Source organism: Canis lupus, chromosome 5 (assembly GCF_048164855.1).
Source record: "Canis lupus baileyi chromosome 5, mCanLup2.hap1, whole genome shotgun sequence".
NCBI classification, from domain to species: domain Eukaryota; kingdom Metazoa; phylum Chordata; class Mammalia; order Carnivora; family Canidae; genus Canis; species Canis lupus.
The window spans coordinates 48,861,255-48,871,531 of record NC_132842.1 but is presented as its reverse complement, the minus strand read 5'-3'; the positions used below and the strand labels follow the sequence as shown (position 1 = coordinate 48,871,531).

The following is a 10,277-nucleotide window of genomic DNA, read 5'->3' as shown; positions in this document are numbered from 1 at the left end:
ACGCAGCTTCCTTGACCTGCCTTTTCATATTGTCTTCCCAATTCTTATAGACATTTGTGATTGAAATCAGGATTTTCTCCATCACCATTCAGTGGTCCCTCTCCTCTGGGCTGACCAGGGTTTCACAAGGGTGAGGTGACAGTTTGTTGCTAAGGAACTGAAGATATATGTCACAATGCAGTATTCTGATGAAGGAGAGTAAATACTTCTCAACAGATTCAATATGAAGCATAAATAAGCAGTGTGTGTGCATGTGCAGGTATGTCTTATAACTGACAATGGGCACAAGAGAGAGCTTGAGCTCACAGCCACCTCCTCTCTAAAAGCTCCCCTTTAATAACCCTCCATCGCCTCACTTGTAAGAATGCCATCATGCCTTTGAACTTTTCACTTCAGCTTGTTTTGCTCCCCTCTGTTCAATGCCTGTTCCATCACACGCTCGTGTCAGGGATGTATCACACTGTGACCTCGAGTCATGGTTCTCTCTTAAAAGGAGTCAAGCACCAAATTTCCCCAAGTCTCTAATATTCTAGGTGTTCGGCAGGGAGACTGGAACATGAAATTCCTCCCACTTAAAAGTACACCCACATCAATGTTTCTCGAAAATCTACTTCTCTTAGTCACGACCTATGAACACGAATAGAAGGCGGCCAATGTTTTCCTGTATCCCATGCGCCTGAACGTTGGGAAAAGTTAGAGATTATATAGTTTGTGATGTCTAGGGAGAAGTGCGGTAACTTCACAGTTGTTGTTTTTTTTTAATAGAATTCTTTAAGAAGCAAAACATTTCAAATGTGCCCTTCTTCTCCTTTTGCAGCAGGAGAAAAGATCTCTGCCTCTCAGTGTGGTTCGCCTGCTATCATGTTGCTGATTCTGTGATTGTTAGATTAAGAAAAATGGGAAAATCTAACAGCAGATAATGCCACAAACGAATGGTATGCATACAAGAATAGATAAGTACACACCATGAATTGAAGAGGAAATGGATAAATGTAGAAAAGGAAACAGTGATCCTTTGAAAATTGAAGATAAGAGCTTAATTACTTATAGAGAAAACTACAGGAAGATGTGACCTGAATTTCATTGAAGAGAAGTAAACGTCGTGGTCAAATCCTTGGGTACTAGGCCAACATTTTGCTCGAATTCTCTCTCTCTATGCAGTAGGGGGCCAATTCGGAGTAATGCGTGTTTACTCTGCCTAATTGAGGAGGTTGGACGCTAATGAATTTTCTGAACACTGCAGAAAAGAATGTTGCATGTGAAAGGAAACCAACGGGTACATGGAAATGAAAAAAAAAATGTCCTGGGAACATGGGAAAGTTCACTTTGGTGGGCTGGGAGAAATCCAAACAAAATAGGTTTTAGAAAGAGGTGATGTGGTTAAAAGACACTCACTCACCCTGGCCAGAACAGAACTATAAACAGAGTTTGACCCTGACCTCCCATAAATGATACGGGCATGTGTTGACAAGCAAACTCAGAGTATGTCACTTGATTTTGCCCATTATTTATGCTACCCTGGGTTTCCTTCTGTGCCCCTCGGAGGTTTTCTCCCAACCACCCCAAAAGTTCAAACTCTACACACATTCTGAGAATGAAAAAGTAGGAATTATGTCTACAGTGAGGTGCCTAACCAGAAATGAGTAATTGAAGAAAGACCTTTGAATAGTACCAATATAGATTCGGTTTAAGGTGATTAGGGCAATTTGGTCTCAAGATTTGAGAACATTTAGGAGGCTCAACACCTGCTGAATCCCTTCTGCTGGGGACTCTGTCAAGGGACAAGACAAAAAAAAAAAAATAGAAAAAGAGCAAGGAGTTGGCTGTGACCTTGGGAAGTTAGGACATGATAGCAAAATCGTTATCAAAGAGGCACACAGGACAGCATAAGCAAAGGGTTCCAAGAGTGACTTTGGCCAAATGTGCTCCCTCAGAAAAGGAGATATTTCTCTTGATCTAGAGGTGGAGGGGAAGGGAGGTGTCCTTGGGCTAGGGAATCATCTAAGGAAAGGCAAGCAGGCTGAAGTAGCTCTGAGATGACTTAGAATATTCTGATTATCTGTTGGTGTGTAACAAACTATCTCAAAATTTGGCAGTTTAAAACAAACATTTTATTTTGTTTATAATACTACTTGTGTCTCAGTAATTCAGGAAGAGCTCAGCTGCATGGTTTATCTCTGATCTACATGGTGTCAGCTGGGGCCAGATGGTCCATCTTCAAGATGGCTTCCTCACTCTTTGTTTGAATCTTTGGCCTGCTTCTCTCTCTCCCCCTACCATCTCCTTCACCTCAACTTGAGCTCCTCACAGCACGACAGCCTCAGGGTAATAGGATTTCTTACAACAGCAGCTCAGGGTTTCAAGAGAGTGTTCCCAGGGGCACAGCCAGGAGTTCAAAGGCTTCTTATGACCTAATCTTGGAACATCCGGACATCACTTCTACTACATTCTATTGGTCAAGCAGGTCATAAAGGCAGCCCATATTCAAGGGAACAGAATTAGACTCCATCTTTCAATGAGAAAAGTCACAATGAATTTGTAGTCAACTTTACCACCAAAAGTACCAAATAAAGCAGGATGTTTTAAGTAAATGGTCAATGCCAAGAGCAGGAGCAAATGTCAGAGGAAGAGGCAGAGAATGAGTATAGAGGGCATTGATGGTAAGAGATTTGAACATTCAAATAATAACATCTTTTCTCTTGGTATACCCTCTCTTGTGGAACTACGTTCAGCTAGACAAAAGAGGGCACCATGATTTTCTAGAGTCCCAAGACCCTAGACTAGGTGAGTAAGGAAAATAGAAACTTCCCATCTGAATCTCCCCAACAGGATACTTTCTGGTCAGGGCATATTTGGTTGTGAATAGAAACTCATTCAAGCCAGGTTAAGAAGAATAAAGACCTGTTCAGAAGCACAGCAGGCAAGCATAAGAGCATCCCAGGACAAGAGGGAGGGCAAATGGGCCATAAGCAGTTCTACGAACCCAACCCTGCCAACTCCAAAATCAGAGTTACCCCTTCGTCCCTGATAGGCACCTGAGGTCTCTTATCTCTGTGTCAGCTTTGCTCTCTTGCTTGTCTTCCCAGATGACCTGTCCCTGCTGACTCATCAGGGTACACCTGGCCAAAAATGGCTGCTCTAGGTTTGCACGGCCATTGATTCCATCACAGCCTATATGCCTTTGATGCCAACCACCCAGCATTATCTGACCACAGACTGTTCATCTCTTAACTTGAATTCTGGAGTGGTCTCTGGTTAGATTAGACCAGCCTACGGACTGGTACCGTTTGAGTCAAACCTCTTCTCTTAGTACAACCAAGTATGGCTGGAGAACAGGTGTACATGTCTAATTAAAAAAAAAAAAAAAAAGTAACATAAAAGCATAGTCATTTAATCTGCCCCTGCCCCCACAATCAGTGATAGAGCACAGGCAGGGAATGAGTCAAGTGCAAAGATGTAGGATGGCTAAGCAACAAGTAAGGAGGATCACTTGGAACAGGGGCCAGTCCAGAGCTGGGAACTGGGATAAGGACAAAATATCTTGGTCCCCAAGCCATTCGTGCATATCCCAAACCCTTCCCTGATGGAGGCAGACCCATTTCCTATGGAACCTACCCTGGCACTCTTGATGTTTGAAGCAGTAAGGTAATGGACAGTAATGGGTAGTATCGAAGAAGGCCCTTTCTTATCTGACTCTCACAGAGGATTTTAATGCTTACAACAGTATTGGGAGTATGAGCCCTCGCTCCCTATATTATTCTCCAGCTAACATATCTATACCAAGTCTAAGGGAAAGATGGATGGCATAAGCATAAGCTCTTTAATTTTGTCAATAGAAATTATTAATTTAAAAAGTGAGTAAGAAAACAAGTCCCAGTTGGAGAAAAGTATTAAGGTTCTTCATACTTTCATAGAAAAACGCAAATCAGGATTCTCCTTTTCCCTAATTAGCACACATAATTCAGGATAAAGTTTAAATTGATAAGAGCCCTTTCAACATTGGAGAAAGGTATTGACCTTCTTGTGGTAAAGGTAAGTAGAAGGTACATTAAAATCACCATTTTCTCAGTAATCAAGTTTACCGCCACAATAACTTTGGACTATGACACTCCTTCAGAAATGCTGTCTGTTCAAAATTCTCCAAATAGCAGCCCTGAATGAAATTCTGCTGGGGTAGGAGAATCGTGGCTGGGTAGTCAAAATCAATTTGTTCCTGTGATTGACACGAGGGCCTGCATGTCAGCCAGTCAGCCAAGCTCTCTCAAACCATCTGTGCTCCGATTATGATCAATAGGTATTCACGATATGCCCAGGAAATGTGCTGTTTGATTACTTTTACATGGGAGAGAAGACAAAACATCTCAACCCAGAGTCTCTTAATGTGGATGTAGAAGCTGGGTGATGAATTATTAGAATATAGAGTTTGCACTGATAAACTTTTGAACTTTCATTGAACTTGTAGATTAAGAATAGGCAGTTTTTCCAAGAGGAAAATTCACCAGACAACCAACAATTTTTCTTTCACATATTTAAGGGAGATGTTCGATCTGGTAAGGAAATAATAGTAATTTATGTCTTTGATAATTGAGAAGGATTATAGTTCTATACACAGAAAAAGCAACCATCACCCGGGCCCTGTGAGTCACAAAGCCATTAAAGAAGAAGCTTCCAGCTTAAAAGCAGATGAAACCTCCGGATTTGGAGCATGATGTTCTCCAAGAGGGAGTTGAGAAAGGGAAAGAAATCCCCATCTACTTGTAAAATTAGGGCCCCCTCTCTGCCTTTCTTCCAAACCACCATAATGACACTTTCCGAATTCAGCTTGATCTCCCACACTAAAAGAAACAAATAGGAACCATTTCTCTGCGTGCACAGCCCCCTCGCATATACCGAAGTGCACACATATAGCAGACCCATACTGACCCTCAGTGGGAGGCAACTGACCAAATATAAGCAAGGAAGCTGCCTCCTTCAATCTGCTGAGACCCATCATTCTCCAAACAACATTTGTCCTGTAATCTGCAAGAACAGCCTGGATCAGGTGAAAGGTTAAGAAGGAAGACTGCTGACCAGCTGGAAACACATGTTTGGTACACTCAACTCACTACAAGAAATTATTTTACTGATAAAATAGTGTCAGCCGAGATCAGGTTCCTAAGAGATGGGAATTACTAATTTTGCTGCAATGACACTGAACAGCTTGTATTAAAAATACACACTGGCTCATGCGTGGCTCTTTGGCTTGTTTGGTACAATGCACCAAAGCCTTCAAGCAAATGCTGGCCACTCTCCAGTTGAGTTCAGCCCTTATTAATAATAGATCCTATCACCTTCCTTCCCAGATCTCTTCACTATAATGTTTTTGCTTCCCTGGAATTCAATTTGAGTCAATCCTACCACTACTGTTAGCATACATCTTGCTGGATGCTCAAAAATGAGAAGGACACGATCTTATCACAAGTTGCTATACTGGTGTTGATAAAGAACCATGGGTGTTATCACACAGGGCTGGGAAACAGCCAACAAAAAGGAGAAACACAGTCTCAAAGCAAAGTCTAAGGATGGAGCCAGAAGCTCCATTTGGGGGGGTTCAAAGTGCCTGTTCTGTTTGCAAGGAAGAGACTTACACAAGTTTTCTCAGGTCATGGGGATTAGGTGTTATTTTAAAAACCCCAGACGTGGCATGGGAAAGCCATTCGGGACTTGGGCAGGACTAGGGACTCATTATCCCGTCTGTCTCTCTGTCTTATGGCATCTCCACCTTGCCTGCTGGTCTGTTCTGTCCTCCTACCTCTATTGACTCGGCTCGCTCCAAGTTTCTGTTTCCTTCTAACTATGGTTTACACATGACTGCTCATGACCTTGACTCTACCTCCTGGTGTTTAGTTTTAGCAAGCACTGCTAACTGTCTTATTTGAATTTCTAAAGAGGAGAAAGAGAATTTAGTTGTTTCTCCCCACAGTTCATGTGGCCACACTCTGGGTTACTGGCCAGCCACCGGATGGACTACTCCAGTGCTGATGACCCAACCATAGGCCAAGTTTCAATGGCTGATAGGACCAGGTCAAGGAGTATAAATAAAGCTGTCCCTTCAGCAGGGGCAGTTCAACTTATAAAAGGTTTGGCAGGCATTCTAAAGGTTGACCTGCCTGCTCCATGGGATAACTGGGAAAGGTTCTGTGGAGGTTACATTTGGGATGATCATAAAAGAATCCTGTGAATGGACAGGCAAAGATGGAGTAAACATGGAGGTAATCCAATATGCAAAAGCCAAAAACAGGAAAGTAGGGAGTAGCGGGGAGTATGAATATTTTGTTTGACTAGGGTAGTGCTTCTCAAATTTTCTGTGCATGTGCATCACCTGAGGATCTTTTTTTAAATGCAGATTCCTATTCAATAAGCCTAAGGTGGGACCTGAGATGCTGCATCTCTAAGTTCCCAGGTGATACCAATGTGCTGGTACCCACTTAGAGTAGTAGGGCTAGAAAAAGGAATATGCCAAAGCCTTGAATGCCAAGCTAAGAAATTGGTACCCACTCTACCACAGCAAATAATGAGCAGCTCTGAAGGATGTGGGATGGAAGAATGATATAATCAGAGTGGTGCTAAAGGACAATTGATTTGGCAATGCTTTGTGGGATAAATCAGAGCTGAACTGGAAGATCAGCTATTTAACAATTGTAAACACCAGGAAAGAGGTAATAAGGACTAAATTAGGATGACTTCTCTGGAAGGGGGAAGGAAGGGATATATAAGATGAGATATATAGCCAATTGAACATGCCCTTCCCAATGTCCTTACGTACTCTTGCCTTAACAAGAGAAGTCACTTCCTCGGGCATCATCTGGTGACATCTCTCTATGTCCTTCGCAGGGTGTCTGCTTTTTATTTCAGATCACATCTAAAGATACACACTCTCTTTTACCTCTAACCCTTAATTTCATTCTCCCTGCCTAACTGCATTTTTTATTGTGTGCAACTTGCCGCATGATTTAACTATATTATAACCATGTAACTATGTTATTTAGCTATTATTTCATTGTGTACCAGTAACCAAATTCAGTAACTATATTTGTTCTGCTCAGGAGTTTTGTAGAAAGCATATCTGAAGGGCACTAGGCAATGAAGTAAAGTCTATTACTGCCTTATCACCATCAAGAAAATGATCTGTTTGTTTGCAGTTCACTGAAGTATATAGCCAAAGAAATTGAAAGAGAGTTTAGGGAGGGCTTGAGTGAAGTCCAGAGATGGAGATGGATGGATACTCTAAACACTATGCTTGGGTTCAAGATGCCCAAAAGCAGCTATGACTATATGCAGTAAGGAAGTTGCCAGATCATGTACTGACAGGAAAGAAGAGAGAAGGTGACAAACCTTATATTAGTATTCAGAACCTCCATTACTACGCAGTGTACCCAGTCCGTACTATACATTTAAAACCAAGGGAAAGATAAATTTGATGTTAAATACAAATCCCGCCTGAAATTTTCTTAAGGCTAAAGGCTTCATAATATCCTGAGATTATGGCTATAAAGAACAAATCTGTGCTTACCTATTGGATCGTTCGTGCCATTTTGAGGTTGAGTTCCGAATACTGAACTTTGGTTTTCTGGTTGAACATTTGAGGTCCCTGTGCATTAAAGCATTTACACACCAAGGAGGACTTAAAATCCATTGCTTTTCCTCCTACTGGGATGGGATTTTATACACATATCTCAAAAACGAAACGGTTAAAAATTAATTAATTTTCAAAAAAACCAAACAGTTGTTGCTGTTCAAAAAACAAAACAAACAACTATTCTTCCTTCCAACAGAATTCAATTCTTTATAGAAAGAAAGAAATTAGGAAAGGAAGGAAGGGAGGAAGGGAGGATGGAAGGAAGAAAGGAAGAAAGAAAGAAAAGGCATTGTCCAGTCTAGGAGATTAGAGCTATTTTGATTGCACAAGAACATAATCAGAGTCAGGAACACAATGAAGTATTCCCAAAGGAAATCAAGATTAAGATGCACACTTCGGCCTCCTCCTACAAATGCCAACCTCCCAAGCCCACAGGTCATTTTGTTTGACAGTGTCACATCGATTCACATTTCACAATGTGCTCTTAACTTTAGAATCTTAATGTGCTGGTTGGAATCAGTTGTGTCTTTTGAGAAAAGCCTGAACTTGACCATGTCCATCTTTGGAGAGACTTCCTAGTTAGCTGGAGGCACTGATAAGATGCTTTGTCATTCTGGACTGTTAGGTGAGCTAATAAGCTTCTATGTTGCTTTCAAACATATTCACACAAATATTCAGATACACATGCATGCATACCTATACATGCATCTGTACACAAATACATATATATGTGAACTGAACATATACATTTTGGATATATAAAACTGAACATGTGGTATGTTATGTCCTTACCAGACAATGGGAAGCCATACTTTGAAGAGGACATGGATTCTGGGGGGAAAAAAAAATCCACATTCCATAACAACTATAGTAATTATTTCACTATGTGTACCTCTACCAAATCATCATGTTGTACACCTTACATATAATTTTTACTTAAAAAATAAAATATTAAAAAATAGGAAATAAGGAAATGAGACTTTCTATATTCAGTGAAGGTGATGGTAATGGGTCAAACTCTCTGACTCCATTATCAGAAGTAAAATGTGGTTCAGGCCACTAGCAAATGGCAGGGAAGGAAGAGGAAGAGGCTTCTGAGGACTATTATGAACCTGCATGGGCCACTGGGAAAGGAAAGAAAGGAAAGGAAAGGAAAGGAAAGGAAAGGAAAGGAAAGGAAAGGAAAGGAAAGGAAAGGAAAGGAAAGGAAAGGAAAGGAAAGGAAAGGAAAGGAAAGGAAAGGAAAGGAAAGGAAAGGAAAGGAAACAGACATGCTGGATCCACTTTCTTTCTTCGACTCCACTTCAAGCTGTGGCTTAGGACTGTAGACACATTTCTGAGTGTCCCGGTGGTGGCTGTAGGTGGGGAGAAGTAGAGCAAGGAGTCAGCCTGCCATGCTGACACCTATGCTGTCTCAAAGGCAGTATCTCCAGAGGGAAATACCCGGAAAACCACAAATCCTTCTTCCTGTTTCTCTCTGTTTCAGTTCCTTGCCCAGTTGCACATGGCCAGAAAGAAGAACCACCACCACCTAAGTAATATCCCTTCCCGAAGAGATCACAGTCTATGGTCACACAGCCATGAAAAGCCTGCAACAAAGAAATTCAACCTCTTTGGTTGCAGATTGCTCTAGGCTCTTTCCTCCTGGCCTTGTGAGCAGAGCCTCACTTAGTGTTTGTGGCTGCCCAGTGGGCTCCACCTCCACGCTGCAGGATGGCAACAGGGTTCAAGCCTCATCTGGTACTTCCGAGCTCACATCCTACCACTCTCTGCAGTGGCACCCCCCAGGTGGTCATCACAGAACCTACTCGTTGATCCCGGCATCACCCACAACCACCCAGGGCCTCCACAAGGGACAGGAGAGCTGAGGTTTCAGGGCCCAGGTGTAGATGCCAATTAGAGTGTTTTTAATGTTATGGGAATGGCAGTAAAAACTCCTTGAGGACAAGAGTGGCAGTTAATCTGCAAATGTGTATTAAGAAGAATCCCTAAAAAAGCAGTCACTATGAAAGAGTAATAATGATGATAAAAACACATGTGTATGAGTGGGGTGGAATTTAGGGGTGGCTTCAAAGAGAGCAGGAGTGTTTGGAAGCCACTCTTCCCCAACAGATGTGAGTTGGTGAAGAGCAGATTGGGAGAACACAGTCATAATGCACCCACCAGGAAAGCCACGACAAGGAGCCCAGGTGGGGAAGACCCCCAGAGAGGACAGGAGAGGGGGGCAGCACAAAAATGGCTGCCCTGGAAACACTTGACTCCAGAGCCAGCCATTGTTCCTGGAAGTCAGCATGCACAGAACCTGGCTGTCAAACTGAGGAGGTCTTTTCCCCTCCAGAGACCAAAGCAAGGTGACATGGGGAGACCCAACAGAGTCAGTGTGGAGGACGCTGTTCACTGGCTTGCTCTGCCTCTATTCTGAGCTCCTCCAGGGCACCATCCCATACAGCAGACCCTGGAACACGGAAAAACTAGGTTTCCCGTCCTCCTCTGGAAGGTAGGTAGGGACCAGATGGGATTAGGTTCGGCCATTGAGATGCATTGGCAAGAGACCTCAATTTAGAGCCCTGTTAGCTGGGGCAGGAGGCAAGGCAGGGAGTTCCTACCTGGCCCAGGTCATGGCAGAGGTGGTGAGCTCTGCAGTGGGCAGGTGGGATCA

General features: G+C 42.7%; 1 long non-coding RNA gene across 1 annotated transcript; it reads left to right on the top strand.

The window, feature by feature from the left end:
• The first annotated feature begins 2,392 nt into the window (after positions 1-2,392).
• On the top strand, positions 2,393-9,568 carry LOC140633680 (uncharacterized). The gene is made up of 2 exons (XR_012031261.1): positions 2,393-2,660; positions 9,105-9,568. It is a non-coding gene; the product is annotated as an uncharacterized lncRNA (long non-coding RNA).
• Positions 9,569-10,277: the final 709 nt, after the last annotated feature.